Source organism: Tyto alba, unplaced genomic scaffold (assembly GCF_018691265.1).
Source record: "Tyto alba isolate M040663 unplaced genomic scaffold, T.alba_DEE_v4.0 Super-Scaffold_28, whole genome shotgun sequence".
Taxonomy (NCBI): domain Eukaryota; kingdom Metazoa; phylum Chordata; class Aves; order Strigiformes; family Tytonidae; genus Tyto; species Tyto alba.
Window position 1 is genome coordinate 2427912 of NW_024881302.1, and position 26942 is coordinate 2454853.

Consider the following 26942-nt stretch of genomic DNA (forward strand, 5'->3'; position numbering starts at 1 on the left):
ACCCCTGCTCAAGGCCCCCCCCTGCCAGAGCCTTTCATTAGAGCTTCAAAGAAACCTGAACGCACAGAGCAACTTCTGCTTCCTCACAACCGTTGTTTTTAATTTCTATTTTTCCAGGCTAAATTTACTCAAGCCCAGTCTATACTTATTTTTGTCTAAGCCAGTTATTACCTGTTCACAGACCCCCCTGGTTTATTTGTACAGTTATATCCCTTCTCCGTTTTTATTCTTTAAAGCACGCCAAACTGCTCTGGACTCCTCTCCCAAAGGACTTCCCTGCCTGCTTATCCCCGCAGCCATCTCCTCAACCCGAGCAAAGTTCAACCTTCCTGGGTGCCGACAAGGACCGCACGGAGGGTATCAGATGGCTCCCACCAGCAACTCGTACAGCGATGCTAACATTTCTCTTGCTCAACCAGAACTACCCCTCCTGCTGTGTTTTAACGCCACATTTATCTTCTCTGCCGGGGTGTCACGTCAGTGCTTGCCACCCAGTGCACCCAAGTCCCCTGCACATAAGCAATTTCCAAATACGCAGTTCCCGGCATCACACCGACACCTCCGCTCCCGACCCATGGTGCGTCACCCCGCACGTCGCACAGCCCGGTTTCATCCCATCTGCCCGTTAACCTTGGGAAAGCAGCAGCCCGCGCTGCGCTGGCACCACGCAGGGTGCTGAGAACTGACAGACTCACAAACCCCGTTCGCTTCGCCTTCACACACAACGTGGCTTTTAACCAAAAGCGTCCGAAGCGTTTGACCGCTCCGCGTCTCATCCGAGAGAAGGGATTGCTTCCAGCTCAACCTTGATGACACCGAGACTCGCACCAGATGCACAACGGACGTCGTGTACTTGCTCCGGCGCCAGCAAAACGACGTGTCAAACGAAGCCAAGCCCGGGGTGGTGGCCGTAAAGGCACATCTGGGTTTCCCCGGGGCTGCCCAGCCACCGCAGCGGTCACAAAGGAACGTGTCAGGAGCGATTTAGCGTGTTGGCATAAAACAATACATGGGAATCCACTCGCACAAAGACAAGAAGAGAAAAGCAGCTGATGCCTGTTTGGGACTATTTTGAGTTTTGAGGCTGATTCGGATTCTTCTCCCATTAGTCACATTACTTAGGTTTTAGCCCTAATTAACTAGCTGTTCCTCAGACACGTTAAAACAAAAGAGGCGGAAAAAAGGAAAGAAAAGAAAGCAGTCTCACCATCTTATCCGTAAAAAATGAAGGTTATAAAGCTGACTTAATCTATTACACGTCGAAAAATAATGCCCTGATGTAATAAAGTAATTTATTTCTCAGCCTTCAGACCAGATAATGAGAACTTCCCCACCTTCCAGCTGGGTTGAAAGCTGTAATCTTGATGGGCACTACTATTAGTTTATTTAAAGAACACTTCTCCATTCACACAGCTGAACTTTATCCTCCCCTGAACTGTTTACTCACAATTTTAGCCCATGTGGTCAAGGAAGACTTTCAAGACAGCGCAAGACCCAACACACAAACCCACAACCCCCCAGCATCCCGCCGCAGGCAGAGGAGCTGCAGTGTGGACCATGCTCCTGCCAGATTAACCTCAGCCCCGCCACCGCTCTCCTCCTCTCAGTGAACAAGTGACGAATCTTTCAGAAACCCTGAGGAGATGCAGAAGCTGAAGGACTGACCACAAACCCAAGAGGCATAGCTGAAGTTCTCCAGGGCTCCTCCAGCCCACAGTGCGCCCGAGGACAGTGTTTCCCTGGAGGAAACCCATCTGACCGACTCAAGTCAAACACAAGGAGACTTCTTGGGAGCAAGAGACCACCACAGGCTTGGGTCTGCCCTCTCCAACATACACAAAAACCCCACAATGAACACCAAAAAGCTACATCCCAGGCAAAAAGGAAAACCTACCGAACCTCCCAGGTTCTCCTCTGGCCAGGATGATGAAAGCTCAAACGGGTATTGGCAGGTATCAACCCCATGGTGTAACATATCACGTAACCATCATGGAAAAACTTCCTACAGCACAAGACAGATCATGTAACAGAGCAGGTCTTTGGCTAAATCCTGGGATGTCTAGGAACACTGCAATATATTTTTTACATATCTCTTCATGCTGCCCTTGGCTTTTAGAGAAGCGTCTCTTGACCTCACTCAGAGGTCTTCGATCTCTGCTGGGGCTTGCTCCAGAGAAGGGTCTCCATGGCCGTGCCAGCCACGCGCGTGGGGACAAGGGGATGAGCCCACCACCTTACTTCATAAGCAGCACACTTAATTTGCTTTCAAGGGCTTTTGGCCATTACCTGGGGGTTTGTTATCAGGATTTTGTAATACTCACGTAACATGAGGAGGCTCCAATTGCAACGTGGACCTGTTGTAACTTTAGAATTGCCAAACAGGACAGTAAGAGGGCAGTTCCTGTCCTGAAAAAACTAAATCTAAACATACTGGTCAAAGATTAAAATTAGGATGTATTACAGCTGTGTTACAGGCAGAGAGTGGAAGAATTTTGGCACCTAATTCTTATTTCAGCAACGCTCTCTGGGGATATCACCTTAAAGAAACTCACTCAGGATCACGTAAGGAGTCTCGCAGCAGAACCTGAAATAGGACCCAAAACTAATCCACTGCCTTAATGACAAGTCCCCTCCGAAATACCTGCGTGCCCAAGTGCTGGTCCCCGGAGTTGCCCTGTGGTTTATCCCGGAGTGCCCCCAGCCACCGGGATTACAGCTTTCAGGGGTTTTTCCCCTGAAACAGGCTCGCTGTGATGCTCGCTCTCCCGCTCGAAAATAAGAGGTGGTCTCCCAAAATACATATTCCACAATAACACATGCGCGATTCTGGTCTGAGGACTTTCAGCCAGTGTTCTGTTAAAAAAGATGTATGTTTTCTCATTAAAACAACGACAAATAAATGTTAAAAACATGTCACTTCACACTTCAGACGATTTGCACCATTTTTTAAAATAGGATGATTTGCAAGGTCCAATTTTCAAAACCCCAGCAGGACTTGTCAGTAACAGACAACCTTAAAAAAATGAGAGATCTGACCAACTACAGCAAATAACAAAAGTCCTACCTATTATTTACTTTAAAAATAATTACTTTTTTATCCAGAGTTGGCTAATTATCCAGAATTACGAGGCAAAGAAAAAGTATTTAAATCTGAATGACATACACATTAGGTCCTCGAACATAACATGTTATATTTGAGGTTTGGTGCTCCTCCTTTGATCCAAATGTGATTTAATTCAATGCATATTAATCAGCCTCTAGTCATTAACACACTTCTCACTTAGCTACTCTGTTAGGAAACTCTGATCCTTTTCTGATGTGATTTGCCTTGCGTAATTGCAGTAATATTAAGAAAACAGCTCTGCACTTTGCCACTTCTGCTGAGGCTCGTTTTACGGCTTTGTACAGAGCGACTGGGTGGTCCACGGGAGTTTTTTTTCTAGCAGTGATTCACCTCCCTTTATTGCTTGGAAGTCAGAAGCAAGATATCTTATTTCCACCAGCCCTTAAAAATCAGGGGATTCAAAAATAATACAAGTTTGGCGTTTTCTGGTCTGTGGGTGGACTCACGAACCCGACACATTTTTAACTTCAGTTATTCTGACCGAGCCTCCACGCTCGTGCCAGCCGCTGCGACTGCTGCCGGGCACCGGCTGCGGATGCAAACACGGGTTAATATTATCCCCCGGCCCGAGGCGGGCTGAGCACCGGGAACCCCCCAGCTTCGCGAAAATAAACCTCAAAGGAACTCCCGCTTCGAAGTCAACTAACAGGAAAGAGAGATGATTTTTCGAACACGCTGACGGGGAGCTGTCCTAGCCAAGGGGATCGTGGCCGTTTTTGCACAAGGTGTATGTTATTTGATCGATGTGTCCGGCCAGCATTAAGGGTAAAGCTTTGTCAGCTGAGCGAGCGGTGTCTGCCGCAGCGCTGATCCTGCGAGCGCAGCATCGCCCCGCGTTAGTGGATCCTTTGCGATCCAAACTAGTATTTGCCTTGGCAAGCAGCACACATTTACCTAAATCCTGCCTTTTCTGCGTGAAACCCCCTAAGCCTCCGTGTCCTGCTCTCCCTGCTCTGGACAAGTGGAGCCACTCTGGTTCCTACTGGGAAGTTTAATTTAACAGGAATTTCTCAGGGCGGTGAGGGCAGAGAGCTCTGATCGTAGAACCATCAAATGGTTTGGGTTGGAAGGGACCTTCAAGATCGTCCAGTTCCAACCCCCCCTGCCCCGGGCAGGAACACCAAGTGTCATCACCTCCTGCCCTGGGAACCGATGTGTGCACGCCTGACACTGGTGCTGGTGATTTGGGGTAAGCCACCAAACTTCCCAAAGACTTATTTCACCCATGTGCAAGGCAGGTGTGTGGGTGCTGGACCCCCTGCACACGCACGTTTGGGGGCAAGGACACCAAACCCTTCCAGGAGCTGGTGCTGCTGGTCTGGCAGAGCATGGAGAGCGTCGCTGCTCCTGCCCCATCGGCTGCAGGAAGAATAAGAGTTTGCTGCACGCATCTCACAGTAATTTCAGCCTTTGCACCATGCCAGGCTTGGCCCTTCTGTCCTCCCGCCACGATCACAACCCAACTGTATCTCCGTATCTCCACCTCTGCCGCGGTGGATGGGCTGTGCCCTCCCTACCTGGGTCTTGATTTGTGTTTACTGAGTGTCTTTCTCTTGCTGGACAATATTTAAATGCACAATTATAACAAACAGATGGTATCAACCCCTGTGGTGATTTTTAAAAATTTTTTATTAAAGCACAGTATTAATCATGGTAATTGGGTAGGAACTTTAAGGTTATAAAACTACAGCATGTCTAATGAGCGAGCTCCTTATAGGAGGAACTGAGGTTTTTAATCTAATAATGTCAGTTTTATGGATTATGACTGGAGTTTTATGAAGTGTGATATGAAATACTGTGGATTCATGGCTCTCACTGGATTAATTTGGAAAAGTAGTTTTCCTGGTTCTAGGCCCAAGAACAATTATTCCTTACATTTCTGTCCCCTGCACTGTTACCAAACCCCTCTGTCAGAAAACGGGCACCTACACCCATAACTTTTTTACAGGTTAGACTTCTTTGTTTGGCTGGTTTTTATTTTTTTAAATCACAGATTGTTATAAACATACAGTAGGTAGGAGAAGCTCATATTCTGTGTAGCAGACTGTATATTTGTCCAGAAGGAACAACAACAGGCTGTAAACTCTTAAACACGGTCAAGGGCTGGCTGGAGCTTGCGAGCTCCGTCCGAGCACGGGGACACGGCCACCACACAGCACTGGAGCTTTCTGATATCGAGCCACTGGCACAGAAGAGCGAAAATTGGGGTGCCCGGAAGAACTATAATTTATCTGAAGAGAAAAACATAGGAGCAGAGGGCTGGAAGAGACCTCAAGAAGCCGTTCAGTCTTCCCTCTGCCCCAAGGTAGCATTGTCTCGACCTGCACCGTAGTGTGTTTGTCTGAAATCTTCCTAGAAGAGTGGAGTGATGGAGGCGGGTCCCTGGCCTCGCTGGGCTACCTGTTCCCCTGCTTCACTATCTTTAAATTTTTCCTAATATCTAGCCCGACTCTTCCTTGACAGTGTTTAATCCCACGACCCCTTCTCTGCTCACTGCCATCAAAGACTGTTCTATCTGCAATAGCCTCTCATATAGGTGAAAATTGCCCTTTGTCCACCGCCTCTTCCCTCCCAGTAATGTTCTCGTTTGGATTAAATGATCCCAGTTGGTCCAACCTTGCCTTGTGAATCCAGGCTCTAGATCTCTGCTTATTCTCACCGTCCTCTGGATTTTCTCCAGCTGGGACATATCTTTCCTGAAGAGAATGCCCAAAACTGAGCCACAGCTTTGAGCTCTAGCCTTACCAGCGGCAGAAAGCAGGAAGGATTTATATACTCTGAGCACAAAGAATTTATATATTCCAGTAGGATGTCTGCCCTTTGTACAACAGTGCAGCCCTGCCAACCCGACAGCGTTGCCAAGATTATTCTGAATATTCATCATGTGCGCCAATACCCTCTACCTGAGTGTGGTCTATTAATATTAGACATCATTAATGAAAATGCTGAATATCCCTAGATAGACCCTGGGGAAGCTCCCCTGATAAATCCTCCCCTCTGACAGTGAGCCATTGATAACTGCTGAATAGACTTTCCAACCCGTTTTGTCCGCTGGACAGTATTTCCTACTGCTTACAGATCCCATTTTCTGGGGTTGTTTATGAGATTTTATGTGAAACAGTTTCAAAAGCCTCAGTAAAAGCATAGATTGTTTATCCTCTATTCACGTGCCTTGTTTTGTCAATGAAGGGAAGAAGACCGCTTTACATGGTCTGCCCTTGGCAAAAACACGACGGCTGTAGTCATCCCCCTTGTTTTCTGGAGGTATTTAGAAATGGGATGTTTCATCATTTTTTTCACAGTAGTTATCCAGTAATGGCTCTGTAATGTCCTGGCTCTTCCTTTTTTCTCTCTTTAGAGGACAGGTACTTTATTAGCTCTTCTCCACTTTTTCATTACTTCACCTATGTTCTATGAATTCTCAAAGATAATCACTAACACTGACAGGATGTCAACAACCAGCTCTTTAACAGCCCTAGGATAGAATTCCTTAGACTCAGATGATTTGAAAAGATCTAACTCAGCTAAGTACTCTCCAGCTCTCCCCTGCTTGTGGCTGAGGTCATCCTGCTTTGTTACTGGTATTAATTATACCGACAGCCATGTGAGATGTGACTTTTTAGTGATGACTGTTACAAAAAAGGCACTAATCATTTCAAGACAAAACACAGACCAAGTTTATCAATTAAAAAAAAAAAAATAGGATGTAGAAAAAACAAAAGTAAACCTCCTCTCCTGCACACAAAATAAACAACGGCTTACTCACTGTGCTCGTGAAAGCTGGAGAGAAAAAAGAGCCCAGCTTGTCTGTCCGCTGCCAAAACTGCAGTACCTGGGTCCTGTGTGGATCTTCCCACTGCAGACCCCCGGAGCCACACGCGATCAGCTCAGCTGGCCAGGACTGCAGAGACCCCCCTCCTCCTGACAGACCTGCTGCTGGGTCTCCAGAACTTAAGAATGCTCCTCGATCGCCTTTGCATGTCACCAAGGGAAGAAGAAAAGGAAAAAAAAGTCTTTGAAGCTGGATTTTAAGGATCCTCATGAAGAAGACGTGAGGAGGGGCCCATGTCAGCAGCCAAGGACGCGTGTGTTGTGAGCTACCAGGGAAAGCAGTGGCATTCGGCACCAGCAGGACAATCTGGTCTCCATCCCTTTCCATCCCACGTGTGACAACAGTGCTACTCCACAGCCACACAGGGCCGATGGCAAAGGTTTCAGCTGAGAGAAATGCCTCTGCCAGACTTACCTCCCGGGGTTGAGCAAAGGCACTACGAGCTGCTCAGCTCCCCATGGGAGCCAGAGAGAAGCAGGAGTTCGGAAACGACCCAACCAGGCCATGTCTTGGAGCAGAGGGGGACAAATCCAGGTGGTTCAGGTGACACCAAGGGCAAGGGAGATTTGCCATCGCCCACCTCTATCCGTTTGCCCAGTCCCCCGGCATCACTCCTCTGCCAAATTGTTCTCTGTCTGGTTTTCCTCTGGGCACCCTGCAGCCGGGCTGGGTGAAAGGCGGATGGTGGCACACTGGTGTCACTGGAATTGGAAGCACCAGCGCTACCAGCTGCCTTGGGGACACTTCATCGCCCACAGTCTCTGTGCCATCTGTGCCAGGGATGGTTCTTTAAAAAAAAAAAAATACCAGCGTTCTCCAAAGGGGGCATACACTGCTTGGGTTTTGGCTAAGCGGTTAACTCCGCGCTTCTGAAACCCGCGGCCCTGCCGCCAAAGAATCTCCTACTCTTAGGACAAGCTGAAACTCATAACATCAAAAGTTGGTCCTTCCTGTAAGAGATAGAAGGACAAGCCTCAAAAGCCAAATTTGATTTTAACGTGCCTCCAGTTACTTGCGTACCATGAAAACACAGCCTCCCACAAAGAAAAACAGGCTATCATTCCTCCATCTGGTTTCAGTTTGAAAAATACTTATATATGTAGTTTTCCCCCAAAGTTATTGTAGGCACGGGTAAAAAATTCCCATTAAATGACAGCAGCGAGAACATTTAATTTTCCGCTATTATTAATCTAATCTCTTGTTAACTTCTTGATTAAATATTTGCATGAGCATTTAATCTCCGCTTTGCAGAGCTATTTAGTGCAGAAAAATACACAGGAAAATAATTACCTCTGTCCACTTGCTCTGTTTTAAAGAGCAGATAAAATGGTTTTGTGAATCCCACAGAAATTCAGAAAGCTATCGCAAGGACCAGGAGCAAAAGGAGCAAAGTCAGTTGTGACAGTAAGATGAGGAAGAGGAATGTGGCTTGACTTCGGTTTACTTTTGGGCGCCCAGTCAATGGGGTGATCTCGACTTAATTCACATTACAAACCACAGCCCACGAGAGAAAGCAAACTCCCTTTCTGCATCCCTTACCTGCTGGGGGATGTCAGAACACCTGGATGCTCCACAGTGACCTCAGCCTTGAGTTTCCAAAAGGGGTGGAAGCACCTACCCAGCTCACTGGAAATATTGTGGAGTCAGGAAACAGCCCAGATTTGGTATCCAAAACACAATTTCATAGGCGAAGGCTGAGTATTTCCTTCCCACAAGATGATAGGAGAGAACCCACATATTATTACCACATTTAATACAGAAATAAGAAAATAATAAACCTTGAGATGTCCACGGCACACACATGCTGTGCACCTCTAGATAGACTGAAGATAGGCAAGTGATTCATTTAAAGCCAGAGGAATTAACTAGAATTCAAAGCAATTTATAATTCACATGCTGTATACAGATCTGTTTTCCTGAGCAATTATGACTGGGAGCTCGAACAACTATGTTAAAAACGACCCCCATTTATCCCTAAAAAGCAGAGGTCAGTATTTCTAAATACTTACATAGATGGAGACTCCCCTGAACTTTTAAATGTATAATGGAAATATTGAGGACTAAAATAACTACAGATGCATAAATGCAATTGTGCAGCAATCTTCACTAAAACTTGTCCTTGAACCGGGTCACATTTTGACATATTACAAATTGCACTGTAAGGCTTTTGCAATCCCTGGTCTAAGACCTAGTCTAAAGTTACAAACAGAACTGTGCTAAAGCAATAGGGAACCAAACCCTTCCCATTCCTGTTATATACCCGACATTTGTTCTTGATCTAAATGTGAAGCAATATAAATCTCTCACTCCATACTCATTTTTAATTTGTAGCTATATGAACCACCTACTGCAGTTCCCACAGATTATGGGATTTGACTGCGGAGCAGTTCTATGGATAAGCACAACTTCCAGATTTTCAATGGAAAAAATTTTAAAGAGAAGCAAGAGAGTGAAAGTGGAGCGATTATAGTTTGAGAGAGATATATATAGACATATATATGCACACATATATATAAATGAATCTCAGGCTTCAGCACTCCACCTGACCTCCAGTAATGAGCGGTCAGGAGACGGACAGACGGACGGCGGCTCAGTGTAGGCTGGCCCATCCGAAACACCCAGCGCTGGGGTTGGGAAACAGGGGTGAGAGACACGTCCAGTGCCAAAAGGGTTAAACTCACCTTCTTTTATTTATCAGGTAGCCCAAGACGCCGTAGGAAGTATTCCTACTGCAGGAAATTTTATACGTTTAACTCGATGACCAAAGTACTGTGTGAATTCAGGATTGGTTGCTCGCTTTGGGTCTCAAACACAAGCGGACTCCTCCTGTCCTGCTCCTGCAGAGCTGAGATATGTCTCCAAATTACTGACTTTGACACATTTATTCTGCTCTGCAGCTTTGTTATGTAAAATATCTCTTGGTGTTGCTTGATCTGTTCACTCTTTTGCTAGAGGCTACAGTGTTCCGCATTAATATATTACAGGCTAAATATCTGCCGATGGACTGCTTATGTAAGTGTTGGACCAATATAAAATGAAAGAATAATTTTACAGAAGGAAGGAATTTTTTGCTATTCTGCTCTGAATTATCAACATCCTTCCATCATCCCTGATAGTAAAGTTACTTCCTAAAGAGGGAAGCTGTCACAAAGACACTTAATGGCAAAACCCTTTCAACACCTTTTTTATTTTTTTACTAAAGACCAAAGAGCATTTTCATGGACCAGAAAATCTCACCGAGCTTTTCAGCAGCATCCTCCGTTAGAGGACCAATATCAGATAATTTCTTCCTGATTTTACTCCATTTGCTCCAAAAAGCTGAGTTTAGTGGCAGACCTCCTAGGTGAGGATGCTGTTTAAGGTGAGGAAGGCAAGTCCAGTTAAGACCAAGTCCTCCAAGTTTGGGACAGAGAGTTTCTCCATGGAGAACATGTCAGCACATGAAAAGAGGGTGGCAAAAGAGCAAGGGAGACCCTCTCTACAGACCCTCAACTTTTGAGCTTGTACAGGGATAACTCAGAAACAATTCTAGCTGCTAACCTAAACCAGCCCTGCAGGCAGGTAATACCTACGAGGCACCGACTCAAAACCCTAACCATTAGCAGAAGACTTGGCAGGTCACCACCAAAGTTACTATTGCCATCAGGAGGAGGTGGAGCAGGAAGAGGCAGAGCTACTGGAGCGAACTACCCTGTTGGTTTGTATCAGCATGAGATCAGGATCTGGCCCTGATTCATTCCCGAGAAAAACGTATTAGTGTGTAATTACGGGGCCTTGTGTGGACTTTGAAACAGGATGTAAAACCGAGTTCCTGATTACTCATGGTCATAAAAGAGACCATGGAATTTTCTGTGAAGCTGGGAGAAGCAGGATGCAGAAGATCTCAACCCAAACTCCAGGTCAGGTTGTTACAGCCAGGGCAGCACAGCCCTTGCCGGCATCCCCGCGGGACCCGGCAGCCGCTCCCCCCGGCACACGGCCCAGGAGCGGCGACGTCCCCCCGCCAGCACCGCAGCTCCAAACGTGCTGTTTGCAAAACGCTTCAGGATCCATCCGCAGGACAAGAGCGCTGTGCAAAACCAAAGTATTGTTCCCCCAGAGCACGCCTGGGTTTCTTCACTCGGCACGAGAGCAGCACTCGTTCCGATTAGCTCATTTCATCAATAAAGTCAAACAGCACATTAAAAAATTTCTACATCTATTAACGGTCCAAGCGTTTCACTAACCAGCTCCATCCCGCTCATTAAAAATACTTTTACTGCAAATGTAAAGTTGAAGTCCAGCAGAAGTGCTCTGCTTCAGTGGTATCTCCAGACGGGTTATGTTGGAAAGAGCTCCGGAGGGACGTCAGGCTCTGCCCTCCGATCCGTCCCCTCCATGGGGAGAGCAGGTTGGAAAGGATTTTTTCCAATCAGAATTGGTGGATTCATCAAAATATCAAATGGGCCAGACCCAGCTCTGAGCACCCCCCTAGGAACCCTTCTCCCACCTAGGATGCTTGAAGACCATCATTCTGGTTTGTGGGACACCCTCAAATCTGAGCTTGCAGAGGTGACTCACAAGTGGAATTGCCATCCTGTGCCTGGTATTTTTTTTTTTTTTTTTTTTTTTTTGTACTATCGGCAATAGGGTCAGGCTACGGACTCCTCGAGCACCCGCTCTGGCCCCGTGCACAGCCCCAAACCTCAGAGTGTCCCCAGGTCCCAACCCCTGCGGCCGGGGGACACGCGTGTGATGGGTGGCTTGCACGTCAGCGTGGAGCAGCTACGAAGCCAGGTCTGTGACCAGTGGAGACCGATGCAAGATAAGGCAGATCAACGGCAAATAAGCTCAAGGCAGTTACCTGGCTCTAAAAAAACGATAAATTGTTTTTCTTTTCTTGTTAGCATGGCAGTAAGGTCTTAGAGTGCAACAGCAGCGGTGTTTAATGACAAGCTCTTGCCTGTTTCGGTTAACAACCAGCAGCTGGTTTGTAATATCAAAACCAACTTTCTACTGAAAAGTGACTGAAGAACGCACCCATGAAAAATTGTTTCACAGCTTCTTTTCAAGCTGGTTTCCAATTTGAGCTAGACACCTAGTAAATAGCATTACAGCTTTAGAAAAATAACCCTAAATATAACCATGTCTTTTGGACAGCACTAGCTGGACTGGGCAATACTTGCCTAGTCAAGTTGTTCTGGGAGCATTTTGCTGCCGGCTTTTATTTTTCCTCTCTGCTGAGGTCTGCTCCATACTCGGATATTAAGACATCATAAGAAAAATTCCAAGGCGGCAATTAATCATGAAATGTCATAGTTTTCCATAAGGTGCAAATTCAAGGTTATAAAACTGTCAAAAACCTAAACAGTTACACGGGCTGCTTGCGCTGTGGGCTGGATGCGCTTCTGGAAGCGGATGCAGACAAACGCCTGCGGTGCCGCGGGCTGCAGCGCGTCGCGCACCCACGGCAGAGACCGTCCCCGTGGGAAACCACGGGGCTGCCGTGGGGTGGTCGTGGCGTGGTCCTGCCCTGCCAGACCTCCGGCTGGCGGGTCGTCCCTGCGAAAGCTCCCGGGGCGGTGGTTACGTGTAACGCAAGGTTCGGGAAGGAGCCCGCGGGTCTTCTTGCCCGCCGCCCGCGAGTCACGCTGAAAAAGCTTTTGGTGAGCCATGGAGCACACAGCTCATCTTCTCGTGGACAGGGAACTAGGAGGGAATGTCAGACGGATGAATTAAGACGATGCGGGGATGTGGGAAGCCCTCAGCAGAGGAAATACTGCCTTTATGTGGATTGATTATACATCCCCTTGAATGAGAGGACCTTGGGAATATCCTAAGGAACATGGAATGTGGGACTAAGGAAAGGCACTTCCACACGGCAGCGCTTTGAATTCAATCGTGTGCAAAAAAGTAAAAAAAAAAAATAATAGTAGAAGGTCACTTACTCAAGTGGCAAAATTGCGGCTGTTTAGTTTTACCCAGTAGCAGGGAAGAAGAACACCTCACTCAGCACCCCTGGCACCTCGGTTCTCCCCAAAAGGTACCTGGGTTTGAGGCACGACGGGGCTCAAGGGGACTGAGACCAGCGCACAGCTCCACGGGGCAATTCCCACCAGCTTCAGCAGGACCGAGACGTTGCAAGGACAAACCCGTGGTTTGACTCATGAGTTGGTCAAACCACAGACGCCATTTCATTTGCCATTTCTGCTTCAGAGCAAGCATGATCTCCTAATATTAATACACAGGAAAAGAAGTGTTCAGCAAAAGCATTTTTCACCCTAGTAGAAATAATCCTTGTTCGAGGTCTAGCCTGTCTTAATCGCAGCCTGGAATAGGCTGTCAATAGGCATAAATCAGTAACTCGCTCACCAATTACATGGCAAAGCACAGAACTCCACTGTAATAAATGCTAGATGATTATTGAATTATCAGTAATAAAGTAGAACAGCATTAAGACTAGAAAGTGAAAGCCCTTTTTCCAGAATATCCTTTTCTCTACTAATTAGGACATTCTTCACTGAGAGACGTGTGGGTTCAAAATTCCCTCTGCAAGAAACGATGTGAATTAAACCCTGCTCTCTCAAATCCTGGATCAGTCTGAAGTCACATGGAACTGTTTATATTCCTTGATTGAAGGAATGCTAAAATACTTCTGGCGAAAATACTTCAATTCCCTTTCCACATACAGTCATTGCAGGCTCCTCTGAAATTCACTTTTTACTACAATATTTAGACGTATCTAACAATTGCCAAAATAAGAGCAAACCCCATTAGAGAAGGAGAACACATCAGAAAAAATCTATTCCGATAGCAAACTTTCTGCCTACTTCTGCCCAGGCCCTGGTAAAATTTGGATTAAATTGGTATTAAAGACAGAGTATGGGGAAAACAATGTTCTTTGGAATAAATTTAGATGGGCAGGCTGCGTACCTCAAATCTCAGACAGCCCTGGCATAGGGAAATGGGATCTCTGTTACGAATCCCTCTCAAAACAACTCAAATCCAAGGTTTTGGTTTGACCAATTGTGGAGACATAGCAGCCAGCTGCAAAAACTGGATCGGGACTCCGCTCCCCAAATTCACTGGCATTTCAATCCCAACTCAGATTGAAACTCATCCTTTCCTTTTAAAGTTAAAAGGAAAGGACACGACCACATCCGCAGGCATAAGGAAAGTGCAAGGAAAAAGTAAAGGGAATGTCACATCTGATCAGCTTGACACTACGGTGGAAAACATTGGTGGCTTCTCTGATTTATATCTTTCTGCAGCTACTTTTTTTTGCCTCATTAAAGTACATAATTTCAGTAACTCTAAGCTCTTAGCAACATCTGCAGTAAAATATTTAACTTGGGTTGGCTACTCAGTGTCACCGAAAGCCAAGGCTGGGCGTATTTCAAAATCCAGGATGACCTGGATTTTTCCACCAAACCAACCTCTCGCAGCACGTTCGGAGCTAACACACGTACGGGCGCGGACCCGAGCCATCGGCCGTGGGCTTCTGCAGGCTCCGGAGAAATAGAAAACAGTTGTGGCGTGAAAAAGCACTGAGAAAAAATAATCCAGTGACTTATTTGGGGCTGGTTACCATTTGATTTTAATAAAGCAAGCCTGCAAAAGCCTCAGGGATAAAAAATGAAGTACTGAATGTAAAAATTTTAGTAGAAGTGCTATGTTTAATAAAAAAAAAAAAAAAAAAAAAAAAAAAAAAGAGGAGAAACCTGAAGGAAGTGTGGAGCAGTTACTGTGCCATAGCATCTCCATCGGTGAAGAGCCTTTGCAGCAGGCAGCAAAGCACCGGCTGCTCCCCGCTGCACACACCCGAAGCCGTTCCCTCCACTCTGTTAGAAAATGGGTTGAAAATTGTGACAATTATATGATGTTACCGGGGCAGCTCGCTAACACGTTGCACTGCATATTTAAAATACGAAATGCCCAACCAGTGGACATGAAGCCTTTGTTAAATTTTCCGAGGCCAAAAGAAGAAGAAGGAGGAAAAAAAGGCATTTTACTTACATCCCAGATGGTAGCTTAGCAATCCCCAAGCTGTCAGTGGCAGAGACTTAAGTAAATAGCAAATGAAATGTACATTGGGCAAAACCAGATATGCTTAAGAAAACACAAAATGTGTTAAAGAACACATTTTTATGCTGCCATCTGCAGCAGTTTCTTTTCAGTGTTGGGGCGCCTTGCTTGTAATTTAAGTTACAATGGGAATGAGGTGTAAATTATGAAACGATCAAAAAAGGAGAAGTTTTTGCTCTTTCCCTCCCCGAGCTGTTCCTTCTACACGGGACCGAATCGTGCCCGAGGGTGGCTGGTGGGATGGAGCCAGGAAAGGACGTGCAGCACCCAGGAGGACCGGGATGCTCAGCATCGCTCCAGCCTCGCTGCGGGGGGCAGCTTTTATTTTATCTGTGCTTCGTGTGCACATTTATTTGCCTGTAGAAAACTGAAATAAGCCTCCAATACAGGAACTGATTGCATCCGTTCGGCACTAGATAGTAATGCAAGCATTTGGAAGAAGCGAAAGCCCTGCATTTAGGTTTGCAGGGGGAGACAGAAAAGATAAGGTGCACTGAAGGGATAGATGCAAAAGACTGAACTTTGTGCAATTTATCTCATAGGTAGCTGCCTGCACACATGGCATGTTATAGTTTCAAAAGCTGCCTGAGGAGCCTGTCCCCTACAGGGAGCTTTGAAGATCTCAACCATAAAGGGGTTAGTGCAGTGGGTATTTCCTGGTAGTATTGTACTACTTTTCCCAGCACAGATTTGGCCTGTGTCAGATGGGATCACATGAAATGTAGATCCCGGAGGATGCTGGAGAGGAAGCAGAAAATGCCACCCACTTTCAAGGTCACAGCTGCAAGGAGATCCCTGCTCATGCTGCTGCACTGATCGCTTACATATGAGATGAACCTTGGAAGAGGAATGAAAATATATGTATATCAGAATATTCCAGGAAGAGCTGTCACCGGACAGCCTTACTGCTGGCAGAGTAACACTGCAGTGAGCCCTCGCACTGACAAGAACCTCGTGGCAGCTGCACTGTTATCAAGAAGGGATGCACTCTTGGAAAAAAAGCTGCTGCATGGGGCTTGAGGTTTTCCAGCTCAAAATAATCTCTAGCAGAGGATGAAATACAGCTGCCTGTCCATGAGTAAGTTCCTACGCTCCAAAGCGAGCGTGTGACTCATTCAGCAAAAACCAAGTGCATCAACATCAGCCATGGGGCTGATTTGAAAAGGTTACTCATTATTCACCAGCAAATTAGATTTATCAGCGGAGGGAGAGAGCACAAATTCAGTACTGCCTGGTTCTGTGATTCAGACGGCCTCATTCAGCAAAAGGGAATAATGAGCTCTTCTGAGCCAGGTGACAGCTAGCGTGACATTAAGACAGAAGAGGGGGAACATGACACAGAGCCCAGAACTCGCTTGGCACTAGCCGGTGCTGCTGCAGCGGTGTTTGAAATGGCAGCGATCGGGAGGACCAGGGAGTTGAATGCTCCCGGGCTGCTGCCCACCAGTGCGGAGCTGGGAAAAAAGAGGCAGGGAGCTGGGAAAAGAGGCAGGGAACTGGGAAAAGGCAGGGAGCTGGGAAAAAAGATGCAGGGAGCTGGGAAAAGAGGCAGGGAGCTGGGAAAAAAGAGGCAGGGAGCTGGGAAAGATGCAGGGAGCTGGGAAAAGAGGCAGGGAGCTGGGAAAAAAAGAGGCAGGGAGCTGGGAAAAAAAGAGGCAGGGAGCTGGGAAAAGAGGCAGGGAGCTGGGAAAACGCAGGGAGCTGGGAAAAGAGGCAGGGAGCTGGGAAAAAAGATGCAGGGAGCTGGGAAAAGAGGCAGGGAGCTGGGAAAAGAGGCAGGGAGCTGGGAAAGATGCAGGGAGCTGGGAAAAGAGGCAGGGAGCTGGGAAAAAAGAGGCAGGGAGGTGGGAAAAAAGAGGCAGGGATCTGGGAAAGATGCAGGGAGCTGGGAAAAGAGGCAGGGAGCTGGGAAAGATGCAGGGAGCTGGGAAAAGAGGCAGGGAGCTGGGAAAACGCAGGGAGCTGGGAAAAGAGGCAGGGAGCTGGGAAAAAAGATGCAGGGAGCTTTGCCAGTCCAGTTTTTCTGCACCGTCAACATCGCGATGAGCGCTTTGGCAACGCGGCCGCGTGCGAACGGCCGGTGCCAGGTTAGAGCAGCGTGGGAGCACGAGGAATTGCACTTTGTGAGCCCTGAGCGGGGCTCCCGTGTGCCAGACCAGCTCTGCAAGGAGATGATCTGGCCCTCACCCCTGGAAGGACCTGGTTTGGGTGGGCATCTACATCCTGGACCTTCACACTATGGACTTCAGCCTGACATTGTTCCGGGTAGTTTTAATACGCTTTTGTAGCTTAACTTCTTCTGACAGTGAGAAGGAACCCTTAAGGTTTCTGTAAACCAAAATGTTTACGAGTGAGTGCCAAACAGAGAGCCGGGTCCAATGCGAGCAGCCAGCCCCACCACTGCAAAATTACATGATGGAGCACAGGACGTGCCACAAGGCATTAATCCCCCAATGCACAATTTTAGCCTTGAAATCTCTGCGTGACAGATACACGAACAGCTCAGACATGACTGAGGGAAGTTTAACGAAGCAGCAAATTACAGCTCTGCCCAGGATTTTCCACCCAAGATACCACATAGGTATTTCCCAGTACTCACTCACTGGCAATTGTGGTCAGAGCAGCTCCTTTCTGGCGTCTTGTGGTGGCACCACTGCTGTCATGGTGCTGGTGGTGATGGGTCCCTGGGCCACATCAGGGCACTGTCACCAGAAAAGAGAGGAGTGGTGCCAGCCCAATGCAACAGAAGGTATTTGCATGGACCCAGCGAGCCCCAAGGGAGCCCTCCGGTACCTGCTCGAGGTGTCACGGGTGAGCCTGGTCCTGAAGACCCCCAGGGTTCCCTGTTTTGACCTTGCCCTGGACAAGGAATGGTCGTTAGCCTGTGAGCTCATGAGTGCTCGTGTTCAAATCATGAACCTCTGGGACTTCTCTACTGCTTTGCTTTCAGGATCTCCGTGTGCTTTCCAAAGTCAGAGGAGGACGGATGGCAAGACAGAGGTGAGAAGAGCAGCAGCGCGACACAGCACCTACGGCGCAGAGCCCACCCGAGAAACAGCTCAGGGGATGCCCCCAGCCACTCCTCTGCAGCAACCTCAGCTCTGGAAGACAATTAAGTTGTGTATTAAGGAACATCAGATCCAATCCTGTCCCGACCCATTCACAGCAATCCCTCCACGTCCCCCAAACACAATTACTTTCCCCAATTTACCGATATTTCAAATAAAAGTACAGGTTCTTTTGGCTGTCATGGACGGGATGGAGGTTTGCACTCAGTTAGATGCTGGGCCAGGGCTGTGAGGGAGGAAAAGCACCGCAAAGCGAGAAGCAGCAGAGCCACCACGTGTGTCCCCCAAGCTTCCTCCGAGCGGGGCATCTCCACCGGCGCACGGCCGAGAGCACCGGCTGCCCAAGCAGCCAAAGAAAACCACCGCCAGCACTCTTATCACAGTAGTGGATGTGTGGAGTATTTCATTTGGCACTCTTCGGAGATCTCATAATCTTTTCCTTTATGATTAATATTAAACAAGTCATATTCCTTATGGAATTTCCTAACTGCGTCTGTTTATATGTTTCTCTACATCATAGTTAATATTTTAGGATGGTCCCTCTCTTTTTTTCTTTTTTATTTCACATTCATATGTTTTCCCTCATTTTATAAATTAGGTTTCTTGTTTAGTAGTCATGACAACATCTGACTGTGGTGGTTACAACACAGCCCAGGGCTTTTTTTTTTTCTTTTCTCCCCCCAAGCTGTCTTAGAAAAAATACCCTTTAAATAAATAGAAGCATAAAATGAAAGGGGCAAGTTCGGAACTGACTCCTCCTCCTTTCCCTCCAGTGACCCACTTCAACAAGACTTCCCAGCATGGTGGGTGAGGACTCATTTGGCTTTAATCCTGCAAAGTCTTATCCACTTAGTTAACTTCAATGGGAATACTCAGAGCACATCAAGTGAAACACATATGTAAGTCTTTAAAACCTTGAGGCCTATGCCTGAAAGGCAGAAAGCAAAAAGCTGGAGTTGCATTCTCCTTCTGGGCGTTAATCTTTGCACAACAGCTAAAGGGTGGCGGTGCTACGGGGGTGAGGATGGGGCGAGTTCCACGAGATGCTGTAGTTCAACATTATCTTCTAAACAGGGACCACATGGGCCACCACGGGACCAGCAACCGCAGCTCCTGCACAGCCTCCCGATGGCTTCTGCACCCCTCTCTTGCTCCGGACTCTCAACAAACCCCAGCACTTAGAGGCAGCAGGACCCGCTTGCTTCCACCTCTGCACTCATCATTTCAATTAGCAGGACGTGGTGATTAGAGTCTGCCTGTCAGGGCAACCTGAAGATCAGGCAAAGGAATTGCAAAGCAAAGGGGCATCATACCAGCAAATGCATTTTTGTGACCTGGGGAATACTAAGGGATAGCTTTTTTTTTTTTTTTTAATGAACATCGTATTTCAGTCATTTAGGATGTTGCTAACCAGTAGCTTAGAAGGAATTTAGGCTTTTGAAAAAACAGAAGTGTATTTTAGTTTAGGCTTCTCCCACGAGCACACTAAATGGCAATGGGCTACGGCTCTGTGTTTACCCATGGCAGGAGATAACTGAAATTCCATGGTGTGTTTTACATACTGAACATAAAATACCAATTACATAGACGGCCAGCCACACTGAAAGAAACGCTGAACCAAGAGGAGGCAACAAGGAAGGGAAAAGGCCGGGAATTTAACAAAGGCAGATGAACCTTTAATACGGCAGAACCTCTGGGAGCCCTGAGACACTGCGTCCAGATGTTCGGAGGTCGATGTAACCTGACTCCAAGAAGGAAGAGGATGTATTTCTTAAAATTCCCTGTTGTGCTTTAATTTACTGCAGTCTTGCAGAGGACGCATGTGGTGATCACAGGTGGAGTTTCAGATTGACCATAAACATGAAGTTGGGGGCAAAAGACTCGAGCCATTTCACATTTGGCTGCCAAGACGGTTGAGGTACAGATTTCCATGAAAACATCTCCCTCCCCTTCCCCTGCGCTCCAGCAATTGGTAACGGGGGCCAGAGGAAAACCCTCCAGCAGAGATACTGCAGGCACCAACAACCCTTCTCCTGATGGCAACCGGGCTCTCCAGCTGATCACCTCTTTGTTGGGTGGAGAAGGGGAAGGGACAGAGGATGAATGGCAACATTCTGAAGCTCCAGTTCTTATCTGCGGTCACATTTCTTCTAAATAGCCCCAGGAAAATGATCCCTCTGCTTCTTTAGACCCCACTGTCTGCCCCTGAACACTTAGCGGGGAGGAAGGAAAAATATTGGCCCTGCAGTGTCTCTGGCACCATCTCATCTGTCCACTGAATCACAGAGATGGAGCTGATTCGGATGCATTGGGTTTCAGAGTGCCCCCTCCCCCAGATCCTGACCCTTTTACCTTGGCTTCGCTCCCTCTGAGGTTTCTGGCCCGCAGTAATGATCAGTGTTTGATTAGGAGAACTGGCAGATTTGCTGTTGTTGCTACAGAGGGATTTGCGTGGGGATTAGAACTGGTTTTCAAGGGTTGGCTATGGAATAAAAATCATTATTGATGCAATAAAAGGAATCCCTGTCCCTTTCCCATTCTCCACTCCTGCCATTCCCAACCCCAATCCAAATAAACAATGCAGTGAGATTTGTTTTTCCAGAGGAAGTTTTTAAATTTATGTTGACCATGTCCTGAGTTTCCTACTGCCCCTGTATTCCTGCATCTCTCCACAGCACCTAGCAGCAGGACCTGGCAGGTCCTCTAAAGAAGACCATGATGTGATGGTTGACTGGCGGATGAGAAATGATTGTCCTTCCTTCTCTCCCAATCTGTTTCACGCTATAGGAATGCAGAGTTCAGCAAATCCCTCTTTCTCTAACCTCTTACTTTGCTCCGGAAGAATCACCTGAGCTTTCATAATTTAACCTCTTCCAAAATCTAGTCTCCTCAAGGAAGAGGGATGCAGCTGAAGGAGATACGGAGGAAAGTCTCACCTTAAATGCTAATGAGCCTCAGGACTCCTGGCACAGGGCAGCACAGACCCACGCACCCAGGCAAGTATTAGCAAAAACGATTGGAAATTGGGTAAAAACAGCTCCTGCAAAGGAATTGCTTATGGTAAGGATGAAAACACATCTATCTATCTCTTTTTGCCACGATAAAGACGAGCTTCGCAAAGAAACAACCAGTTATTGGTGTGATCTGTGCCTGCCAGGTTCTACCTAACGCTTCAGGCATTGGAAAACCCAGGCAGATAACAACAACTGCTTCTGCACCCCGGGAGGATGCAGGGGCAAATACCAGAGTATACGGCGAGGGGCCACTTCCATTCCTGAGGCTCACGACCTGGAAGGGGGTCGGACGAACAGGCAACGCATCGCGACGACACACCGGCGGGGAGCGTTCTGCAAAGAACGTTTGGCTCGGGAGGTTTTGGTTCCTCGTTTCATCTGCTGGTTTTCACGGCTCCAGCGGTTACAACGGCTGCGGCTTGGCACTGCTGCTGGAGGAGCACAGCAGGCTCGGGCACTCCTCTGAGCAGACCTCGGGCTTTCACACCTTCAGAGGGGAATAAGAAGGTTCTGTAACGTCCTGGGGGGAGCAAGGTTAACGGAACACAGGCAGCTGTGAACGCGACTTCCAGCCCAGCTCGAGCTGATGGTGCTGAGCTGGCCGGAACGGCTACAGTTTGGGCTGTTGGCACAAACTCAATGCAGGGTGTTACCCAAATGCTCCAGAAACCAGCCAAGATGACACGGTGGCACTCCAGAAGCAAGAGGGGCAGCCAGGCACCAACCTGCCATCGCAAGAAGGGCTCCTCCGAAATACCCGACCCTCTCCCTGCTCTCCTGCTCGCTCACAAGGTGCAAGAAATCAATCCACGTCCCCTATCAACCCTGACTGCAGTGCCACACAGGCCATAATCTGATACTAAACATTCCCAAACTGCTCTAAGCATTTACTGCTTATTTTGAGAGCTTTTCTGCTAGACTTTCTCCACGCTCCCATTGTACTGCCTCATATACATTATCCGTGCAACTGGGAGAGCCCCAGACTATGCACATGTAGATGTTTCCTCTAACACCAGGATGAGTTCAGTAACGATATGCTTCAGACAAGAGAACCAGCTTCTCAAGCTTTTGGAGGGTTCAGATCCTTGGATCTTTATCAGCTGAATGAATCAGCCGCATGGCTACCAGAAAGCCTCTGGGATTTTCTCTTTCATCTCTGCTCTCATCAGCACAAGTCACAAGAAGTGCCCATGTGATGAGTAGGGAATGTTGTTTTAGGCACTTGCTATCTCAGCCTTGGCAAAACTGGTCCTGATCTAGGGTCCCTTGGTGCTTGCAAGTTTTTCTAATTAAAGCAGGGTGTAAATTTAAAGTGCCATATCTCTTCCTGAATAGCTCCACATGTGGACGTCAAGCCCAGACCAAACCTATGTTGCTCCTGTTTAGCTTAACCCATCTTCAAAGGGGGCTGCATATGTGTGAAACGAGCAGTTAATCAAGAACACCTCCCATGGACAGACAAACCATCAGCGTGCTCCTGGCAGAGGGGAAACTAAAATGGAAGAGTGCCCCAGAGGAAAGCAAGAGAGGTGAGACCTCGTGCTACAAACACCAGCCTGGAACAAGGTGCGTTGGGGCTCCAGGCTCAGCTGAGCTCAGCCACCAACTCAGTTTAGGGCAGCAAGAGAAACCCGTTATCCTTCTGCAAAACGCCAACGTCACCCCTCAGGAAAGGAAAGGTGAGGCGTGGGGGTTGCAAACACTTCTCCAGGCAAGGACCACCACCGCTCATCGTGCAACGTCCCCATCCCACGCGTGGGTGGGCGAGCGCCCCGGGGAGAGCCGGGCACCGCTGCCGGTGTCCAAGTGCAACATCCCTCCTCCCGGTCAGCGCGGCAAACAAACCACAGCTGCCTGAAGAGTATCTTGCACTAATCGGCAATTTCTCTGAGTCACCGGCTCCAAGAAGCCCCGGTTTTTATAGGAAGATGAAAGTAATGAGTGACACAGGTTTCCTGCAATTTCTAGCTGTTGCCTCACCAAAGAGATAATGTCTTTGGTGGTGCCTGGGGAATCAGATAATACAGCTGTGTAAACTGCGTGTGGGCTAAAGTATCTCAGGGCCGCATCCTCATCCCAACACTTCCAAATCAAAATAAAACCTCTCTGGAGGCAGCATCGTTACAGAGAAACATTAAACCCAGCAACTTAGCCCAGAACAAGCAAATGAGCTATTTTCATCAAAGCAGGACACTATAAAATCCATCTTCATCTCTATCCCTAAGCAGCCCCAACACCAAGTTCCACAGCTTTGTCTTTACTCTGAAATTACATTTTAGTGGCTTTCATGAAAGCTAGACAATCTTTGTGCAAGGGATACTGGTAAAACTTGCACCACTGATCTGTGGGTAGTTTTACGGACGTGCATTCAGCTGACACAAGGTGTGCTTAAATCCAACGAGCCACACGCCTAAAAGATGTGCTGATTTAACTCGGCAGAAGAACCACTTATTGAAATAAGCAAATTACTTAAGAACCCTCAGCTGACCACTTGGGAGGGCAGACGGCATCATCTGGGCACAGGGGTATGTCCCGATGGACTCTGAGTTACCCTGATGGCACCAGGTGAAGATCTGACCCGGGAGCTGGTACCTGCAGCTCAGGGCTTCGCCCGGCAGGTCCCAGCACCGCAGCGGTGCAGCCAGCCCCCCCCAAGGACGCGGGCGCTGAGGAAGACTCCTGCTGCTCAGGAACACGTGCAGGACTACGTCTCCACGGGGGAATTTGGACTTGGCTGAAGGGAGAGTCAACAGTCAGGTTTTCAACAGGCGGAGGGGACAGCTTGTTCAGAGGAGCTCCCTGGCTTTGCTAACCTGAACTCAGAAACCCAAGGTAAGAGCACAATTTAAACTGCTCTAGCAGCCAGTGACACCAGAGGAAAGTAGGAAGCCCTAATTTCAGCCAGGAGAGCTCGCTGTAGCCATTAACTGCAGCAAAATCCTCCCCTCACCCCAAGAACACGGCACCAAAGGCAACAGCCCACTCCCGGTCCCTTCCACTCCTCGAACGGGCACGTTCTGTCTTCACACATCTATATCTGATGCTATTAAACGATTCTCTTCATAATACATGTATTATAAATTCCCTTTAAAAAAAAAAGTTCATAATCTGCCATCTGTTTCCAGTTAGGCTGTTCTGATTTCTTCTTTTTTTTGAAATGGAATATAAAAAAATTATTTAAAGGTCCCGTAATCTAGATGGTGGGAGGAGAGAAACCAAAGTCCAAATACCACCACCACTGTCACCCTGCCGAAAAGCAAAGACTTGGTGAGAGCCAACGGCTGGGAAGATGCAACGTGACCAGTTCAGATCAGGAATAAGGTACAGAAATGTGATTAAACTTGGAAGGATTTTACCATTGCTTCAAGCCATTACACTGAAACTGGATAAATCTACAGCTTAAAGACATTTGACACGTATTAGTGGGCGAGTCCTTTGGCTTGGGCAACGTTAATGGACCATAATGGTTTTAGTTAACTTTAGTAGCTATACCTAAACATAAACAAATAATCATCACTGGAAATATGGGAACAGTGCATGCTCAAGATCATGTCATTGACTTCAGTAACATCTCTGGTTTATAGCCGGTCTGGCTCTTATTAGACATAATGTTTTATACATACGCTTACACATACATGCAATCACATGTGCAACACATACTTTATCTCTCATCCTTGTTTGGACCCAAATTCTGCAGCATAGCACTGAGCGAATCACATCTGGAAAGTGCAGATGTTTTGAAGCTATCGCAGCCTCGCCAACTCATATCGTTTCACTGACAACATTGCTGTAATTGATTTTTCTCTCTCTCCGAGCCCAAGCACCTGGAAGTTCTGCTGGAGGACTGCGGACACAAAGGTTCTGAATTGCGCAGAAATCTTGAAAATCAGATGCAAAATTAAAACAGGGGGAAAAAAAAAAAAAAAAAAAAACAAACAACCCAACCCTGCCCCAGAGCTCTAGGAGCCTAAGTACTCCACAACCTCTTCCCTTGGCAAAGGAAGGACCACATGTGGTGGATGTCAGCCATGTCATTTAATACGGCTCTGGAAGGTGTTCATGTAGTGCGAAGAGGGGAGCGGTGTAAAGCCTACACAGAGCAGCACAGAAAATGAGACCTGAGAGTACCCTGGAAGGCTGTAATGCGGAAGAAACGCCAAGGGCAGCCAGAACTGGTCGCGCTTTCGTTACACTTGAAGCAAACCTTGCAATTCGGGGAGCTCACTTGTGATCTCTGAACGTCAGTGCTTAGCGATCTGCCCAAGGACACGGGGCCACCGAAGCCTACCTGGTGCCTGGGTCTCCCTGGCTTGGCCACGGTGGCTACTGGGGCACCGAGGTGATACCGATGGCACCCAACTGGGCCAACTGCTGCCACCGGGACAGCCCGACACACGCGGCACCTTCCGTCAGGAACCTAAAACTCAGCTGGAACTCATCCCTCCGGCACAGCCGCACGTTCCCTCCCCTCCCTGCCACCGTATCCTTTTGCCATATGAGCAAATATCTGCTGCTCTGAAACAAAACAGTGCTCTTGGATGGCCAAACTCATTCGAGCTCTTCCCGGCCCCAAACCCAAGAGCCCCGCTCATCAGTGAAAATTAATACGGACCTTCCTGCTGTGTTTTTACAGCCATGGCAGCACCCTGCATCCCGGGGGCCTCCCACGCAAATCTTATTTCACAGCTGGGCGTAAAATCTTGCTCTCAGGTTTAATAAGCAAAACTAGTATCAGTAGCAAAGGTGAGAGGACAGGCACTGCAGCCTGGGACATCTTAACAAGATGTCTCCAAGACGCGCTGAACCCTCCTCGGTGGAAACCCAGCCCTTTTCAGGTTGGACAACCAAACGCAGAGGCACCAAAACTCAAAGGCTGACGGTGTCCCAAATAATCACTTTTTCTTTTCAATTTAAAAAAAAAAAAAAACAAAACAAAAACCCAACAACCCGCAAACCCAAGGCTGTGGGATCTCTCCAAAGTTTCTCTCTGCGTGCCAGCAGGATGACTGATGGTAAATCACACCAGCTCCAGGGCTCCGTCGCAGACTGCTGCCAGGCGGCTCCGCCTGTTGGAGTCACTGACGGTCCCCTTTCCAATTAATCAAGTTCCCATACTGATTAACAACATGATTCATGTCTCTCGTTAGGCGCATTCTGTAACAAACAAGGCTGTATTTCAAGGCCGCTGGCTTAATGGTTAAAATAAATACCTTCCAAATTTCTATTTTCAAGTAGCTGAACCTTTTCCACCTTTACAACTAATTCAGACTTCCTTCAAATTATTTTTCTAAGTAATATAACAATTTGTTTTTCATTAGAGCTTGTCAAAGCCGGACTTTGGTTTATTTTGAGAGAAACCAGCACTCTCCAGAAACTGTTTAGTACAATTTGAATGACGCCCAAAGGGGTTATTGCAGCCACAATCAAAATAGAGTTTACAGCACTGGCTAGGGGTGACACTTTATTTAATGATTTAAAAAAAAAAAAAAAAAAAAAAAAAGAGAAACCCCCCCCCAGCCCCCTGAATCAGAAGCTAATTAAATGCACTCCTATGGCTAACAGTAAGTGTTTCTAAGTCACTCTGACTACTGCAGAATGCAAGAACTTAACTTGTTGCTAACTAATACCAGACACCATTATACGAGCAGCGTTATTTACTGATTTGGGGTGGTATGTGCTGGTATTCTTGTGTCTGGCACGGCGGCCTCGCCTTGCAACAGATACTGTCAAGCTGGATGTGAAATCAAATATAGGAGTGGTTAAATAGTTTGGGTTCTGCCTGCTTAAATTAGATTTTTTTTTTGGGGGGGGGGGTGGTGGTGGCGTTATAGCTTGGTATT

At 47.4% G+C, this 26942-nt stretch overlaps 1 protein-coding gene across 3 annotated transcripts in view; it reads right to left on the reverse strand.

The window, feature by feature from the left end:
• LMF1 (lipase maturation factor 1) overlaps positions 1 to 26942 on the reverse strand; it is a 206544-nt gene that overhangs the window by 29948 nt on the left and 149654 nt on the right. The window lies entirely within an intron of this gene.